This window comes from Pongo pygmaeus, chromosome 12, assembly GCF_028885625.2.
Source record: "Pongo pygmaeus isolate AG05252 chromosome 12, NHGRI_mPonPyg2-v2.0_pri, whole genome shotgun sequence".
Lineage (NCBI taxonomy): Eukaryota > Metazoa > Chordata > Mammalia > Primates > Hominidae > Pongo > Pongo pygmaeus.
Window position 1 is genome coordinate 93,298,444 of NC_072385.2, and position 18,922 is coordinate 93,317,365.

At 41.3% G+C, this 18,922-nt stretch overlaps 1 protein-coding gene across 8 annotated transcripts in view; it reads left to right on the forward strand.

Moving 5' to 3' along the window:
* SLC8A1 (solute carrier family 8 member A1) overlaps nt 1-18,922 on the forward strand; it is a 389,853-nt gene that overhangs the window by 46,594 nt on the left and 324,337 nt on the right. For 2 of the 8 annotated variants that reach the window (XM_063648787.1, XM_054474974.2), the window contains exon 1: nt 11,993-12,014. The exons of 4 other annotated variants lie outside the window; for them this stretch is intronic. The gene's annotated coding sequence lies outside the window, so the exon portion shown is untranslated. Of the gene's footprint in view, nt 1-11,374; nt 11,611-11,992; nt 12,015-18,922 lie in introns of those variants that run through there. 2 more of the 8 variants (XM_054474977.2, XM_054474981.2) reach the window with 2 other exon arrangements.

Sequence of the window (18,922 nt, forward strand, 5' to 3'; positions counted from 1 at the left end):
CCTTAATAATTAAGTTAGAAGGAATTTCACTAAATTTTGTATCAGGGAGAGAAATGAAAAAGGCAGAAAATTTAGTTACTGTAAGGCTAATTGTTCTATAGTGGAACTAAGGCAATTCTTTAGAATGAAGCAGATACCACCTTGATCTTAGGAAAAACAAAAGCAAAAAATTAAGTCCTACAAGTTCAACATGGACTCTGCTTATCTTGCAGCCCCTGCTGACACTCCTTCCTCACTGGCTGCGTGCATTAGAACCGCTGGCCTTTCAGTTCCTCAGCTGCATCTCATCTCAGGGCCTTTGTATCCGAAGCTGCTTTTGTCCAGGGCTGTACTGAACTCACTTCACTCCCTCCTTTCCTAGCCAATGCTTAGTTATCTTTTGGAGCTTTACAGAGTCTACTAAAAAAGGTTAGCTCTCTCTCTTAGAAAACATCTAAGCCCACTGTCTGTGTCTTCTTGCTGCCACTTACCACAATGGTAATTAAAAACTGAATTGTGTAATTTGGTTAGTTTTTTCCCCATGATGAAAGCCCCATTTTTTTTCACTGATAATTCCATTATGTCTAACACAGGACCTTGCTTAGTGGTCACTCAAAAACTACTCAATAAACAAATGAGTGAATGAATGAATAATTTTTATCTATCATAACACAGCTAGCAGGCAACTACCAAAATTCAAGTTTATTCCCACAAAACTCAAGCTCATTCCTGCTGTTCTATTTTATTTGAGACTGAGTCTCACTCTATCACCCAGGCTAAGTGCAGTGGCGTAATCTGGGCTCACTGCAGCTTCAAACTCCTGGGCTAAAGCAATCCTCCCACCTCATCCTCTCAAGTAGCTGGGAATACAGGCATGCACCACCACACCCGACTAATTTTTGACTTTTTTATTGAGATGAGGTCTCACTAAGTTGCTCAGGCTGGTCTCAAACTCCTGGACTAAGCGATCCTCCCACCCAGGCTTCCCAAGGTGCTGGGATTACAGGCATGAACCACCATGCCCCGCCTGCTCTGATCTTCTCTGAGACACTGCCTCTCACAGGAAAAAAAAAAAAAGATTCCCAACTTATCAGGAAATTCATTAGGTGTTTTTCTAACACTAGGATTCATATATAAATAGAATGTTATTTATTTAAATAAGTTTACTTAAATTTATTTAGTTATAGTTGATTAAGAATTAAAAAGTATTAGATTTATTTAATTAAATGTAGGATTTTATGGCTGGGCACAATGACTCATGCCTGTAATCCTAGCATTTTGGGAGGCCGAGGTGGGTGAATTACCTGAGGTTAGGAGTTTGAGACCAGCCTGGCCAACATGGTGAAACCCCATCTCTACTAAAAATACAAAAATTAGCCAGGTGTGGTGGTGCATGCCTGTAATCCCAGCTTTTTGGGAGGCTCAGGCAGAATTGCTTGAACCCAGGAGGCGGAGGTTGCAGTGAGCCAAGATTGTGCCACTGCACTCCAGCCTGGGTGGCAAAGTGAGACTCTACTTCCAAAAAAAAAAAAAGGAGGATTTTACTTTAAAATGAGAGGATAAACATCTAAAAATCTAGCATATTCTTTTCATTTTATAAATATATCTTATAATGTCAAGTACTGTTAAATCAACACTAGATTTCTTATAATGATGAATGTATACTGTTTTAGTTTGTGTCAGATTAAGACTGTCAGAAAGATGTCAAAAATACACATGAAAAATCAAACAATTTTTTTTATCTTTGGACTTGTTATCTAACAAATAAGACTGCTTTTAACAAAACAATGTTCTTCTGAATATATATGATCAAAAGACAAAAAGATTTGATTAAATGTTACAAATATATTAGATTTCCTTCACTGGTCTTGTATATTTCTGAAATAATAGTAAAATCAGTGGCAGTTAAGGGAAGTAAGAGGCTCTTTATAAAATCCATCCTTTGTCAGACTTGGCTTTCACTCACAGTAAATTTAAATGTCTGGTGGTTGTGCAGGGGCGCGGAGTGGGCAAGGGTTTTTTCACCTCCTCCTTACTTGCATGTCAGTTCTATGTCATAGAAAGAAGACCGGGTATTCTCAGATTACTGTAATCTGTTTTAGAAACACCAGCACACTAAGGGGGACAGGAGTGGGAGCAGTAAATCCACGTTGCAAAGGATCAGGGGGTGCATTGTGTGTAGAGAATTTAGACACAATAATAAAACCAATGAAGGGTCTGTCTGCTTTTTATTGCTTCCATTCATCATCTCAGTGGTGAAATATCCTCTCTGCCTGGTAGAGCAGACTAGAACCCTCCATCCCCACCTTGATATGCCAGTCTTAAAAATGATTTTTTTTCCTATAATAGTAATGACTTCATAGAAATTATACGTGTTCCACTTGAAACCATCCAGAATGATTCCTCTCAAAATGAAAACTCAGTACTTTTTTGAAAGATTGAGCTGAGAGGTAATAGGATTCTGCTAAGAACTGGGCCAAAGAGAAAAATGGCTATATTCTTCCTTTTCGCCCTCAGTAGTTGTTTAGAGTCCTTTTATGTGAGTTTCTGGTCTCTTTATCCTTGCTCATGCCCACTTTAAGCACATCTCAGACACACTGTCAAGATTTCACCTTCATAAAGTGCATATGTGGCCATAGCACTAACTTCTTCAAAAATCCTTATAGTCAGCCAGACGCGGTGGCTCACGCCTGTAATCCCAGCGCTTTGGGAGGCCGAGGTAGGCGGATCACCTGAGGTCAGGAGTTTGAGACCAGTCTGGCCAACATGGTGAAACTCCATCTCTACAAAAGATATAAAAAATTAGCTGGGCATGGCGGTGCCTGCCTGTAATCCCAGCTACTCGGGAGGCTGGGACAGAAGAATCGCTTGAACCCAGGAGGTGGAGGTTGAAGATCATGCCACTGCATTCCAGCCTGGGTGACAGGGCAAGACTGTGTCTCAAAAAAAAAAAAAATGAAAAAAATGAAAAAATACTTAGAGTCTAATTTTACCTATAAGACTAAATTCCTAGAGGCCATGGATAGTGTCTAATTCATTTTTTTAATCACTACAGAACTTAGTTCATGGCTCTTAATGGAGTAGTCCCTCCCTATTTGCAGCTGGAATGACTTAAAAATTAAACCAGTAATCTGCTACAAAATATACATGATTACCCTATAAAGTAGTATGTTCCATTAAATTGCATCATTTATTCAACATATATTTATTGATCATCTGTACAAGTGAAGTATGCACTTTGCTGTGTTGAGTAATTTTCTATCCAAACTCTGCTTTTCCTTGGGCAACATTCAGAGATTTTTATTTTTCTTTTTACAAAAGAAACAATAAGAGAAAAATTAAAAACCTTTCTTAAGATCCACGAGATACATAATACATATATCTATTTTAGGCTTCAAATCTGATATCATTCATTTCAAAAAAGCACAGTATATGAGTTGTAATCTGCTTTAGGCCCTGAGTCTCTAAGTAGACTCAAAACGAAGTATATAAGACTCTGCAAATAAAAGACCATTGAGGTTAAATAAAATTTACAAAAACAAGAGGTCAGCTATGATTTCCATGGGTATTTGCAAATTTGCAATTGGTGATTTTTCAATAATTAAATATTTGGCCATATTTACAAGCCATTTATGCGAATGAGTATGTGAGTTTGTGTAAGTGTGTGTGTGTTGTGTATAGTATAATTTCAGGTAAGAATTCAGGAAAAAGGAAAAGGAGGTATGATGGACCCATAGAAAGCAGTACTGGGACCATCATTAAGTTACACATACATGATTCCCACGGCCTCCCCCAACACCACCCACCAATGCTGTTGACTTTGTGGCAAGAGGTTCACCCACCAGGGTGAACCTTACAAAGTTGGTCATCCAGGTGCATTAATAAGATGCTATAATTTAAACCAAAGAGGCACTCAGAATTCTTGTGGCAACTGTGCCTTAGAAGGAACAGTTATTTTTATGTGCAACCCCTGGTGGCAGTCTGTCTTTTTGAAACAACTCTTGCATGTATTTAATATGAATATGCTCCAAAACACAGTGGTACAAGTGATATGGCCATGCCTCCGCTGCTGACCCTGATAAAGTCCGATGGCTTTGAGGCAGGAATTCCTACAAACAAAACAAAACTCAATACAGGGCAGAAACTAATTTTTAAAACAAAAAAAATATATACTGTTCTATATTATTTTATCTGTTTGGGACTCTCAAAAAAGGTTTGGTGGTGTCAACAGGAAATCTTAATTCAAGTCTCTGCAGAACTGACCACCTAAACTAGTACTTTCCCTAAACCTTCCTATTCCATTTTTCCCACTTTATGAGTTTCATAGCAGTATCTCCATATGACACCCTACAATGTGTTAATTTGTTTATTTTGCTTGTTGCCTGTCATTTTTTCACTAGAATGTGAGTCCCAGGAGAAGAGAAACTTCCACTGATGTTTTCACTGCTGTCTCTCCAGTGTCTGAGACAGTGCCTGGCCCGCAGTCCATCCTTATAAATATTTGTTGAAAAAATCCATAAAGAAATGAGTGAACAAATGAATTCATGGCTACTCTCAGCTGTGTTTTATTTTTCTCTGTTCTACCCAGTTTTTTTCCTTTAATAAGAGTTGCTTGATGACCAACGTTGGACATAATCAGGAAACTTACATATTCCTTGAATCTTGAAAAATAATAAATAAGAATACAAGAATAATGCTCATAAACCCCATGCCTAGTGAACCCTTCTTAATAGAGGAAATAAGAGATTCTCTGACTTAGTCACAAATTGGGCCAAATAAGAGCTTGTAAGTAATTCCTGAGATAACTGACAAAGGGTTAGTTTACAAACTCAAGCCTGAGGCTCGGTCAGACTGCTGTCTCTGTGTGGTTCCTCCTCCTGCAATGTCACAGACAATCTGTCTGTCAGCGCAGAGCAGGTGGCCAGGCAGAACACCAGTGTAGATACGGTGACTGTGTCAGCTAACCAGAGCCTGCACTGCAGCTACAAGGAGACCATTGCTATTAAGTTGCAATTTGCACTGGAGAGAGGCCAAAGAGTTTACCCTATCACCGGAATCCTTCTTTCCATCTATACCAGTCCCCTTACAGGGGACAATACGTGTTCTACTAATTCATGTCCCATGCACCAAAAACTGCTCTAGATGCTGAGGAATAAATGTTCAAGTAGAAGGGGGCCCCACAGTAATGGACTGGACTTTCTAGATCATATCCTCCAATCTGCCTAAGTCAGGTGAATTATATTACCTGCCCCTTAGGGACTTAAAAAGGCCCTTAAACGTTTGTAAGTCCTCTTAAATTTCCAAGAAAAGTCCTCATTTTTATATTCTATTAAACAGTGAAATTCGATAGAGCAGCAGAAAAGAAACTGAGTTGTGCCAGATGTAAAAGAGCTTTATCACTTGTCTTTGCCACAAATTAGCTATTTGACCTTAGGCCAGTGGTTTTCAGCCCTGGCTAAATCATAGAACCATCCCAAAAAACTTGAAAACAAAACAAAACAGTGCCCAGACTCAACTTCTTACCAATAGAGACAGAATGTCTAAGGGTAGGACCCAGCTTTCAGTATTTTTTAAATAACCCAGCTGATACATGCGTACAGCCAGGATTTGGCAAATCCCTTTGTACTTTCTTTCTCAGTCTGTAAAATGAGAGTAATCACAGCTGCCCCAACTAGTTCATAAGGATTTCTTACATAAAAATTAAATTGGAGGTGGCAAAAAATGTTAATGTCTATACAAACAATTTATCCTTTGTTTTGATAAAGACATTCTTAGGAATGCTGAAACAAACCCAAAGGTGACTTTTGTGTGACTGGATAATACTTTTAAAAGAATGGGAAAATAGAATGCAGTTTCTAAGTATTACTTGTTTGTGATTACTAAGGATTCTTTAGGTCACACTGTATGAGTCTACATTTTTAAAGAGACGAGAGCATACAGTTTCATTATTTCCAGACACTTCCAGTAGTAGCAGAATCAGCATCATTAAAATCATAGATTACAACACCCATAAGTTTAGTCTATTTTCCCCTTAGGTTTCATCTTCAAGGGCTACTGTCTGGGCGTTGTGGTAAGCACTAAAACAGTGGCAGCTCTCAGAAGAGTCTAATCAGTGACCAGCAATTGAAGATACAGCTAGGGAGCTATATATCATAAACGGTGCCTTGGAAAAGAGATTTATGAAAAAGGCTGAAGTGTAATCTCGCAGGGACATTGCTTCTGAACTGGATTGTAGGGAACAACTGCCTGGTACAAAGCACCCCAGGGAGCTTATCTTGAGTCCCTATTTGATGAAGAGTCCTTGAATCAATGTTGAGGAAAGTGTGTTGTGTAAACTTAGTGAAGAAGTTTATGCCCTATAGAAAAAGTTCCCAGTTAATAAAATTAATGTAATGTGATAATCAACATTTCAGTTGTAGCAGGATTTGTCTAAAATGGCTGCCTTTGAAATTCTACCCTCAGTTTATAATAGAGATAAGATCAAATTGATACCCAGACATAAGGGAACAGAATTATTGTGAAGGAGAGAATAATTCATTGCCCCTTTTAATCAATCACTAACCACACTCTGTACTTACAAAATCAGAAAGTTCACAAGCAGCTTTTTTCATTACAGAGAGGAAAAATACTCTCTTGATGTAGAAATGTATATTTTTCTGGATTATTCATTGCATAGAACTCTGTATAACAAAAACAATAGCATAATCAATATCAATAATGGGATGACCTGATTATGTAGAATCTAATTATATAGAAATTTTAAAATTTACATTGATATCATGTTTATGAAACTTCACCAATAATAATAACAGCAATATCATTTGCTGAGCAATTGCTATGATCAGGAACTATGCAAAGCATCCTATATACATTTTATCCTTCCCACAGGACCTTGAAGGAGAATTTATGATCCATGTTTTCCAAACAAAGATATTGAGATTTAAGAGGTTAAGAAGCTTCCCCAAGGTCACACAGCTGGATCTGAGAATCTAACACAGATATTCTGACTCTTAACCAATCTGCTATTATTTTCTGACCTCTAATTAACAGCTCTAGATAATGATTCTGCCATTGAGTTACCATTGATAAAGTTGCAGGATAGAGACTTGATATTTCCTTAATTTAATAAGGGGCAGAAATGGAAAACAGAAGTGTCAGGATTTTGTACAAACCCAATTCTTTTTTTTTTTTTTTTTTTTTTTTTGAGACGGAGTCTCACTCTTTCACCCAGGCTGGAGTGCAGTGGTGTGATCTCTGCTCACTGCAAGCTCCGTCTCCCGGGTTCACGCCATTCTCCTACCTCAGCCTCCCAAGTAGCTGGGACTACAGGTGCCCACCACCACGCCCGGCTAATTTTTTGTATTTTTAGTAGAGACGGAATTTCACCATGTTAGCCAGGATGGTCTTGATCTCCTGACCTCATGATCCACCCGCCTTGGCCTCCCAAAGTGCTGGGATTACAGGCGTGAGCCACAGTGCCCAGCCCAAACCCAATTATTTAATATCAGTTGCTCAAATGTAGAATTGCAGGCCCCTGATGTCCAAAGACTGTGACAAATTCATTGGCGACTCAGAGGAAGTGGTTGACCCCACGGTAATGCAGAGAGAAGGAGAGTTGTGACTCTGAATCTGCCAGGAAGGCTGCCCCAGTGTGTGGACTGTTGTGCAGTAGCAGGGCTTACAAATGGGTGAGGTACAAGAGTGGTGTTCCATTGGTCAAAACAAAACAGAGAAGTAAAAGTTTAACTGCAGGAACAAGTCTCCAGGGAAGAGGAACAACAGCACTTAGAAGTCAACAAAGAATTCTCAAAGTCATCCCCAAAGCAAAGAACCCTGGATCTACTCATCAGCAAAGAAAACGTAAAGAACAAAACTGGGAACCCAATGGTTCACTTGAGATTCTTAGGTATGGAAAAATGGCTAATTCTAAGCTCCACTCACTGGCCAGGCTAGGGGTGCTATTATATAATAACATTTTCTTATGTAGAAATCACTACGAAACTGAGCCTGTGAATGAACAGATAGGTGATTAGTGAAGACTGGCAGAGTAAGAAATGAGGTGAGGGATGACTAAGACTATATTAACATACTTCAGAAGCCCCAAGCAATGGAAGAGATAATAGAGGTACCTCTGATTTATGTAATTCAAAGTAAAAATGAAAGGAATTTAAATAGAGTATTGTGCTTGTTTTCCCTATGATGAAAACATATTGAGTGCTTTAGTAAACTATTAAATATTTTTAAAAATCTTGATAACCTGATCACATTTCTAAATTTTCTATAGACTAGATAAAAAGTAGGGCCTAATTCACAATATTTACACTTGGTCTGAAAATGAGTTTGCTGACAGATCCCCTGAAGTTTTCCTAGGAAATAGTTTGTGAACATCAGAACATCTTTCGAATATATCAAATCTTAGTGATATCCCTGTGGAGTCCCCTGAATGATTGTGTCATATTGCTTTGGTTAGATAACAGTGGAGACCCGGTGACTCTTAATTCCAAGTCCAGAGGAAAGAATGGCAATCAATGTGGAAGACTGCAATTAAGAAACATTACTGCTATTAGAATGTAAATTACCAGCTTCCTCCATTCAACATTTCTTCTTTCCAAAGCCACAGACTGCAGCAGCCTCACTTTTTCCTTTCTTAGAGCCATAGTCTTCCTCAGCCTTGTGCCTGTGATGTAGCCTTTGATAATTCTCGCAATAAAAACTCACTCATGTATGACATTTAGGAGGGAGCAAAAGGTTTGATTTGCCTTGGGGCCCTGGAACCATTATAAAAATGCCTTTAAAGAGAAATGAAAGGCAAAGAAAATTAGGGGCTCAGAAACTGACTGAACCAAAAAGGATGCCAAATCACTAGGCACTAGGCTGCCTCTTCAATAGTTCTAGATAAACAGAAGACCATTTAATATTGTTTTTTTTCCAAGAATCCAAATCAGTCAAAAAGCAGTTTCGATTGGAAAAGAGGAAGAATCAAGTGGCCGAGATGTAGCCTTTCAGTTTCAATGGTCAAAGCAAAAAAAAAAAAAAAAAAAAAAGTCTTAAGACAGACTTTGGGCATCACTGGAATATAGACATTTAAAGACCAGGGTTCTTGTCACTCCATGTCACAAACATGCCTAAAATTTCAAGAAAACCTCAGCTTTCAGTAAGTGGCCCATCATAGCAATAAAAGGCTACACTCTTTCCACAAAATCTATTCCAATGAAATATGGCCCACTCACATTTTCATTTAGCTTTCTCTTGGTTCCTTCATTTAGATGTGTTCTATTTCTTATTGAGTGGAGTCTTTAGTTATAAGCTTTCCTTAGTGTTATTTAGAAAGCAGCCACTTTTCTCTCCAAGCCCCTTTCATTGCGTGTGAGCCAAATATCTGCTACTCACACTGCCTTAAATTCAGGGACTCTAAGTAATTTTTGGTAGAGGACATATTCTAAAAGGGACAGTGACCTTCTGTCTCTCCCCACAGGTCATTCTGTTTATATCCACTAGTAAGTGCAGTCTAACCAAGTTTGTGTGGAAAGTAGCTTCCAAGGAAATTTAACTTATAGCAAGGAAAGAAAAATGTTCTTAGGCAAGAACGATTCCTGCAAATTTATAAGACATGAAGCAGCTTAGAGTGTCCTCTACAAAGCCAGTATCCATGACTGCTGGCAACAGACCCGACTAATTAAAGTGAGGTCCTCATTCAGACAGCATCAGCATCACTTCAACACTTGCCTACCCCAGGCCTACTCCAGGTCTATTGAAAAAGAATCTGCAATCCCCATGTGATTCATAGTCACATTCATGTTTGAGGAGTATTGGCCTAGAGCAGTGGTTCTCAACCTTCATTGCACATAGGAATCAACCAGGCATCTTAAAAACAAATTAAGGCTGTCTGGGGCCCACCTGCAGAGAGTCAAAGTTAATCAGTTTGGGGGTGTGGCCTAAGCACTGGGATTTTTAAAAACGGCCCAGGAGATTCTGAGGTGCAAATATGATTGAGAGCCACTGGCACAGAGGCAGAAGAGGCTATTTCTTCCATTCCGCCCCTTCTTTGTTGCGGAGGCAAACTGAGGTTCCTGGAGTCAGAATCTATCATTTGTGGTGACTGCCCTGGTTGCACTGTAAGTACGGGGGGACGTCTCCACGAAAAAAAACTTTCTGCCTGGTGCTCTATAGGTTCCTCCTTCTCCCACCTTCCCCAAGCAGCTGCTCCTGACCCCCCCTCCCCCACCCCGCCACACCTTGGCAAACGACACCAGTGGCCGATAGCAACTGGTGTTTTAAAAATACTAATTTGGAGCCCCGTTTGAGACCTACAACAGGAGAGTCTGCATCAGATTCGGCCTCAGATTCTACAGCATCTGACTACATTCCCAGGTGTGTGTGATGCGCAGCCAGGTTTGGAAGCTAGTGAACTCCACAGTAGATCTAGCCTTTCACCACGTGAAGTCATTAAGGGTTTGTAAGAATGAAGGAGCTGTCAAGAGAGGAAAGGCCTGGTGCAGTGCTCCTTTATTAATTATGGGGAAAGTGATTTATTGGCAATGATAATGCTTCTCTTGGAAAGGGCAAAGAATGGTTCATCGATTGCTGCATTAGGTCTTTCCCCACTCAACCTTAATGCTCGGCTTTTACTCCTCACTCTAGTTTAAAACCAGCACGGCTTTCACATGAAACAGACTCTGGGTCTTTATTCCCAGGTGAGCCGCATCTTTGAGGGAAATACCAACACAGAGACTCTTTCCCAGTTCTTGGCCGGGGGACACCCTCCCCCCAATATCCCTGTTTGCTTGTGTCAGCATCTAGTAGCCAACGTATAGTTGTGCATATCTGATACGTAGAAAAACACAGGGTGAAGATTAAAAAAAAAAAATCATTGATATATGCCCAGATCCTTTTGCTAAAAGAAAGCTTCCTTTAGCAGAAGGGCAGGAAGTGGGGGAAGAAAGACAGTTGGATTAACAAAGTCAGAGGTGAGAAACGGGTAGGCGAATTGGGGGTCAGGGTTCTGTCTGCGGAACAGGCGAAGAGGGTTCAAAAGAAAAGTTGCAGCGCCTGTGTGCGCGTGTCATCGATGGGCTGGGTGCGGGAGACAGCGCTAGCGCGCGGCCGCAACGCACTGCGGGGCCGAGAGCCGGCAGGAAATCGAAAAAGCTGCTCGCCGGCAGAGGCTGGGAGGCTGGAAGGGCTCCCCACGCGCTCGGTGCTCCAGAAACGCGCCGGCTCTGCCCCGACGCGATCGCCCGGGGAGCCCGAGGGGCGCGCAGGGGGGTCCGGGGCGCCCGGCGGCCGCGGAGCCGAGCGCGCGTGTGAGCGAGTGCGAGGCTGCGGGCGGCGGGCGGGCGAGTGTGCGCGGGAGGGAGGGGGAGCGCGCGCGCCGCCCGGGCCCCGGCCCTCCCAGCCTCCCGGCCTCCGCGCCTGCCTCCCGCCCGCGCGCACCGCTGCCCGCTGCCGCCGCTCTCGCTCGCGCCGGCGCTGCACGGGAGTCAGCCCGCCGCCGCCGCCTGCTTTGTGCTTCCCACAGAAGATGGGAGCGACCTCTTCCTGATCGGGAGCTGTTTAAAAGGAGGGAGTGCGCCGTATTTCCTACTAGCGTGGAGGAACAGAGGAAGAATCCATTCACACTCCCCAAACCAGGTAGGATCTTATGATGGGCAGGCAGAAGGCATTTGGTCGGAGACCGAGAACTATTTTCCATTTGCTGCTCATAAGGCTACACTTCCCTCTGCTTTGGCAAACGAGCGGCTTCTAAATTCGTGTGTGTGTGATGTGGTGTGTGCGCGCCTGCACATTTTTCTGGGTGTCCGCGCTTCCCAGAGTAAAATTGCTCGGGCTGGTGCGTCTGGGCGTGAGGGTGCTTGCCTGCCAGTGCAGGCTGCCAGAGGAAGAAAGGGCTGCTAAGGAGAGATGCTGCACCCTGCACCGCGCTGGGCTCTGAGGATTCAGGGCGCGAAGAGCTAAGTCCACCCCGAATGCAGCGCTGCTGGGGATCCAGGCGTCCCCACCCACTGGACTCTTCGCCGCGGACATCCCTCCTTCCGGTAATCCCTGGGGTCTTTCCCCGAGGCCACATTTCCGAGCCCCTTGTTTTCCAGCGGGCGTTGGGTGCTCATTCACCACGGACTGCGGAGAGGAGGGAGGTGTGGCGGGGCAGAGACAAACGAGGAAGAAATGTAGGGGGTAGCAGGGAGTGGGCTGCGGGGTCCAAGTCTCTGGGCACTGTGCCGTGGTGTGCTTTGGGGATTCTGCACACACAGGCATCTTTCCCCAAGAGATTGGAAGGGAACTTTGCAGCTGCATTCTCTGCCTCTGGAGCTTTGCTGGCTCTTGGGGGAAATGGTTTGTGTTCTGAGATGTGAAGATATCCTTTTTGGCTCCTCCTTAATGAAGAAGAGGGCGGTCTTATAGCTGGACAGCCGGCCAAAGAAACCAAATCCGCCCAGGCGATGCTCTTGAAAATACAGTACGTGTGCATCCTTGATTCTTTAAATCCACCCCCTGCATCACCCCCGCCCCCTCTCTATCCCCCCCACCACCCCGTGGATTCTGTTGCTGTTTGATGAATGGCTTGGGCTGGCAATTTGTATTTCCCTCTCCAAAGTGGTAGTGGTTGAGTTGAGAACAGGGGTGATGAAATTTAACAAAGCATTTTTAGAAGAGAGCAATGTGCATGTTGTATGCAGTCATTGGAAAGTCATGCTTTGCTCTAGGTATCCTTTTGAAGCCCCCGAACCTGGCTCTCCTGAAGCCGCTCTCTCTCTCTCCTGCTAGTCAGCTACTAGTGGTTGTGAATATAACAATACAAACTTTGTCCTGCTGGAGGTGTAAAGACTAAAAAGAGAAAAAAGGATATCAGTGGGAGGTGTAGTGGAAGAAGCTTTTTTAAAAATGACAGATGTGGTGAAGACAGTACAAGCGTCCTGATCATGGAGGAGCCTCTAGCTGAGTAGGTGGAGATTTCTGATCAGATCTGGTTAAAGGCATTGCTGGAGTATCTCCAGATATGAGCAGTTGAACATGCACAATCTGAGACTTGTGCGAAGATTTCCCAAGGGAAAGAGGGAGCCACCAGGAGAGAATTCTGAAAGTATACCTCTGTTTCCCATGCTCCCAGCAGCGGAAATGATTGGTTTTAGGTTCCTCTTTCAAATCCTGTGTTACTTGGATTGAGCTCCCTGGGTTTGCTAAACTTGCTTAACTGGGAGGTTAGGCGGGTGTGAAAGCAGGAGGAAGGAAGGGAAAACTAGCTCCATCTTTGGGGCCTTGTGAGTGAGAAGGTGGGGGAGGACAAACTTATTTCGTCAAGAAGCAAGATGTGTGCTCTTAGATGGTTTTCATTTTACAAATTCTGCCTGCTTGAAGAATTCCATTTGGATCTCACAGCTCTTTAGCTAAGATTTCTCACACCTGCTGTAAAAGAAGCCCTGATTTTGTCCCCTTAAAATGGTTGTTGTCTTTAAAAAAAAAAAAAGAAATGCTTAATTCCTAGAAAAACAACAGCAACAAAAAGGACTGAACAGAGATAAACCATTATTTATTGTTGAGCTGTATAGGACTACAAAGGATGTAAGAGTGTCATGACAATCAGACTTAATCTACTGTCTCTAAAGCTTAGGGCTGAAGGAGGAGAGTAATGAACTAAAATATGAAGGCTTATTTTCTTATCTATCTACCTATATATTTATGTTATTATTATTATATAATGGTTTCTACTGTAATGTTTCAGATTAAGAACTACATAGCCCTTTTGTTGACCAGGGGAAGAAAAGAGCATGGGAGTAACAGTGCTTTGACTCCCGATAAAATTGCAAAAGGAGAGTGAGGTATAGTCAGTAACACCTATAGGACTATTTGCAGGAATTATGTTAATTGCTCTGTTAAGCTTTCTGTGTTTTGAAAAAATAAAATATATTCCAAGAGAACTTCAGCATCTGTTAAAAAGCTATGTTTAACATGCTTTTGCCAGGCAAAAATAGACTTTTATTTACTTGCAAAATAAACGCATGATTCCTCTTAGTATTCAATCTATTCCTTTGACAAAATAAATGATGAGAAAAGCTGTGCAGATCCAAGGAAGTTGCAATTCCCCTTTAAAAAGCAAGCCAAAGCATTCATTTAGCTCATAGATGTGGTTGTCTCAAGTGCATTTTGGGACATTAATGTCTGTGTTTTGTTTTTTTTTTTAATGTTGCAATTCAATGAGACAAGTTCTTTCTTTCTGATGCCTTTTAGGTACAGGGAGGATAGTATATAGGTAAGAAGTAGACTGCCCTAAAAACATGGCAATAGACAAAATTCAAACTGAAATATAAATTAAATCTGGAAAAAGAAATGCAGCCTCTAGAAGAGGCTGTTAGAGCACATATGTTGCATGTTTTATATTTTTGTAGTATGTGTTTATGTTGCTTTCAAGTAAACATTAAATTGTCACTTTATATTTGCTAAGAATTTAGGAATCAACATGCTATTTTCTCTCTACTCTTCCTGGTCCCTTTATCTTTTTTTTTCCCCCAAGGATAAATGTGTTTTGCTAAAATATTATCCAAATATCACCCATACTTGTAGTTAAATCCTTCATCATAACCTCCCATACCTCATAGACCCCTCATCATAACCCCTACCAAATGGTCTCCCATCTGACCAAATTCTACTGCTCCCTCTTGTGGCAAACGTTCTCCCTGACTTTCTCTGGGTTCCAGAATCCTGTCTGACATCACTTACGGCTCCCTTAGCTGTCTATTACTTTGGCTCTAATTCGTGGTAGTAACGGTGGCTAACAAAACCAGTGGATTTCTGTAGTAGCTGTTTCCACTTTTCTTTTTAAACCAAGATATTTCTGTTCCCTAGAGATATAGCTGAGATTTAGTGGAAATAAATATCAGGTGTTTTCTGACCCATTGGGATGGACTAGATTCTGAGAATGTGAGCTTTCAGCATCTGCCTTTGAGATTCGGATTTGGATTCAGGACTAGTCCAGTGGGGCCTCATTAAGTGCAGTGGGATTACTTTCGGTTTTCTTTCTTCCTCTTCCAAAATCTTTTTCTCTCTCTCTGTCTCTCCCTGGCCTCCCGACTCTGTCACCTTCCATCTCCAGTCCTCCATGCACACATATACGTTACAAAATACGTTTTACACAATACATATTTTGAAGACCTAATCAATGACTAGGTTCTCAGTAGTACTTATTAATCAAACAGTCCATTTTCTGTTGTATTTTCCAGTGTATTGACTTAACTTATAAGACAGTTGCTCGTAGTCCTTGCTGCCTCAAGTGATTTTTGTAGGTTCTCTTTGCAGGGACTATATTGGACAGTAGGTGTTTTAAATGTACATTTGTGATTGTCCTTTGATCTGCCCAGCCAAGAGTGTAGACAGTAACAAGACAAAAGTTTAAGTGAGTCACATTTCCACCTTACCTGAAACTTCCTAGTGAGTTTCAGTAGAAGGAGGGGAACATGTGGAAGAGGAAAAGCTCTGGCAGCTGAAGCAGAGAAAATGCTTTTGTGATCAAGGGCAAGTGTATTGCAGGCAGCAGTCTATACAGTGATTTGAGGGTGGGCAAAACATTCCCAGGTTCAAAGCATTTATTTCTTGGGCAAAATAGGATCTGAAACTTTCACAATTAGAACCAGTCATTTGAATAAAGGAATTCTATCTAATAGACCCTAATAAAATGAAATATTATCCGAGAAGGAGCTACCATTAATTCTCAAAAATCATTAGTATATGTTCATTTTTTTTTTTAACTTGGATTGGTTTATCAGGTCAACTGGCAGACAAAGTCCTGAGGGCCTGGAACACAGGAAAATACAGAGAATGTGAAAGAGGTTTAAAACTAGGTTGCTGCCCAGTTAGTGCACTCAGGGCCATTTTGGTGGGGAAGTTTGGGGGGATGTGAGTGCCCAGGAATGGGGCTGTTGATGGAGGGATAGAGAGTAGCCAGACAAAGGCAAAGATAAACTCCAAAATTTGGCTTCTAGAGCAACAAGGGTAATAAAAATTTGATACTTTCTTGAAGATTTAGCCATTTAAGTCCTCTGAGGAGTGGGCAAAATATTTTCTCTAGAGTGAAATTATATCCTTAAAATCTTGAATAGATTCAACTGTATCATTTTGCAATAAGTATTTAATGCCCGTAACCTAGAAAATGCTAGTGTGATACCAATTCAGACAAATGGTTTCTTGTACATGTAATAGATCTAGGAAACTAGATGTAAATGTTAAAGATCATCTTAATTTTTCAAAAAAGAGTAATTACTTTGTTGATGTCATTGCATGGTAACTGAGAACAATTAATAATGTCCTGGTTAGATCCAATGTGAGAGGCAAGTCAAACAAACAAGGTAGTGATTCAGCAATTTACTTCAACCAAACCATGATATTTATGGAGCACTCAGTGTATACAAGGCCCCGTGCTTGGCTTTTCAAAGAATGCAGATGATGAAGAAAAGTCAGTGACATTTGTTGAGCACTTTTTATGTGCCAGGGACTAGTCTGAATGCTTTACATACATTTTCTCATTGGATGCTTATGAGTATCCTGCAGGATAAGGAAGCATCATTATTCTGACTTAAGGATGAAGACTATGGTTCAGTGAAATAACTTGGGCCAAGGGCTAACAAGTAATGGTTAATAAGGAAGGCTCTCCAAAAGCCATGGTCTACACTGTTCTCTGTTCCCAGGGATGTCATGGTCTAGAACACCTATACTGAAGTACAAGGCTGAGCAAGAAAGATCACTTCGCTGCAACTGAGCAAAGTGCTGAAAGAGTTGAAAGGAAGAAGAGAACATTGGACGTGGCTGCACGGAGGAGGAAGCATTTTAATTTATTCAGAAAGAGTGAAAAGGATTTTGAAAGCAAATAAGGCCTAGCCACTTTTGAAACATGTCAAAGAGCCCCAGCTTATTTATGACAAGGTAACCGTGGAGAAATGTTAGGGCAGTTTCTAGACCCTTTCATTGTATTCTGTGTCCCAGTCAGGACCATGCCACAGAAACGGGATCTGAAACAAATAATAACATAAGCCATTGTACAAATGCATTTTGTACTTGAAACCAAAATGTAGGATGAACTTCCAGCATGGCCTTGGAGGAGAGAGGCTGTACCAGTCAGAGGTGAGGCAAGAGACAGACCACTTGCTAACTTGTTCCTTTATTAAAGGTGATGATTCTGTTTCCTCTACTAGGGTAGGTGGTTTTTATTTATCTGTTTAGCACCAAATGGTTATGCTGGTGCTTTTACAGTTGAGCTTCTGGAACTTCTCTAGCTTCCCATTTCTTCAACTTTCCCTTAAAGCTCAGGACCCAGGGCCACCCTTTGGTTCTCTGCTGTGCTCCATGAATAGCATCCCATCCTGGTAGCAGGTTGAGAGAATCAGACTGCTTACTCTACATCCAAGCTTTAACTTCCTCTGGGGGCTGTGTTAGAGCCCCAACTGTGGGTGGCATCGGACAGTTTGGAGAGGTACCCATCAAATGTGTCTCAGAAGTTTCAAGTCACTCTTCCAAAATGATCTTTCAAATGTTGGGGGATATGGACCCTCCAAAGCTGAAATTTGTGAGTCGGTGTTGGGCAGTCAGTGCTTCTTTCCCCGACTCCTCCCTGTCTGCGTTTCTTCCTCTGGACATGCAGCTAGCTGTCAGAAGTTCTTTTTAAGAGCTTCTCTTTATCAGTCCTTCTGTTGCTTCATACCATGGCTAGCACTGGAAGAGACATCTGACATCACCTAGTTTTGCTTTGTGTTTATTTTTTATTTTACAAATAAGCAAATGGAGGCCATATAAAATTAAGTGATTCTATAAGACTGAAATAGGAGATAGGAGAATCCAGTTCTATGACTCTGAAATCATTTCATCGAAGTTACCTCTTTTTCTTTTTCTTTTCCTGTGTATAAAGCCTCCAGAAATTTGCCTGTGTTTTCTGGGCCTCAGGAATTCCTGAACGTCTAATAAGGATTCTTCAGGATGGAAAGGGAAGTATGACTTTTCATCTAGTTTGAGAATACTGACCAACAAAATGAACCACCCTAGGGTCCTCAGACTAAAGGTCTCTGAGGTCAGCAGACATATTCATGATAGTTATAACATTCGTTTGAATTCAAAAGGTGGCATATTTGACATTGTGCTAATTACTTAGCCTTCTCCGTGTTTACTTTCCTCATCTATTAAATGGGAATAAAAATATTAAAAAGGCTTGTGGTTTTTTGTGAGGAGTAATAAATTAATATTAGTAAAATATTTGGAACAGTTTCTGACACATGGGTGCTCAGTAACTGTTAGCTCATTACTGAAGATATAAATGGTGAGAGAGAGCCTTGTTCCTGCCTGTGTGCCCCCATGTGAATACACTGATTGGTGTGGTGAAGGGGTTGCCACAGGAAGGTAAAGGAAGATAAGTACCCACAAAATGACATATACCAAAGATCAGAGAGCTGATTTTTTAAATGGCCAGATAGTCAGTATTTCCGGCTTGGTGAACTATAGGATCTGTCATAATTTATCAACTCTGCTGTTATAGCAAGAAAGCAATCATAGATGATATATAAATGAATGGGTACGACTGTGTTCCATAAAATGTTATTTGTGGACACTGAAATTTGAATATCACATAATTTTCACATCATGAAATATTCTTTTTTTTTCCAGTAATTTTAGAAGGTAAGAAACATTTTAATTTTGTGGGCCTTACGAGAACAGGTAGCAGGTTGAATATGTCCCATTAACCATAGTTTGCCAACTCTTGACACACACAGTATAGATTATGAGAGACACAAATGCAACATTGATGGGCTTGGGGAATCCTAGCAATTGGTGTTGGTGTAGTGTGAAGAGAAATGGCCTAGAAATTCACAGAATTTGTTTTAGGGTCCAGCTCCATCACTTCTGAAATATGTGGCTTTGAAATGTCTCTTTCAGTTATCAGGCCCCAAGTTTTCTTATTGGGAAAGGT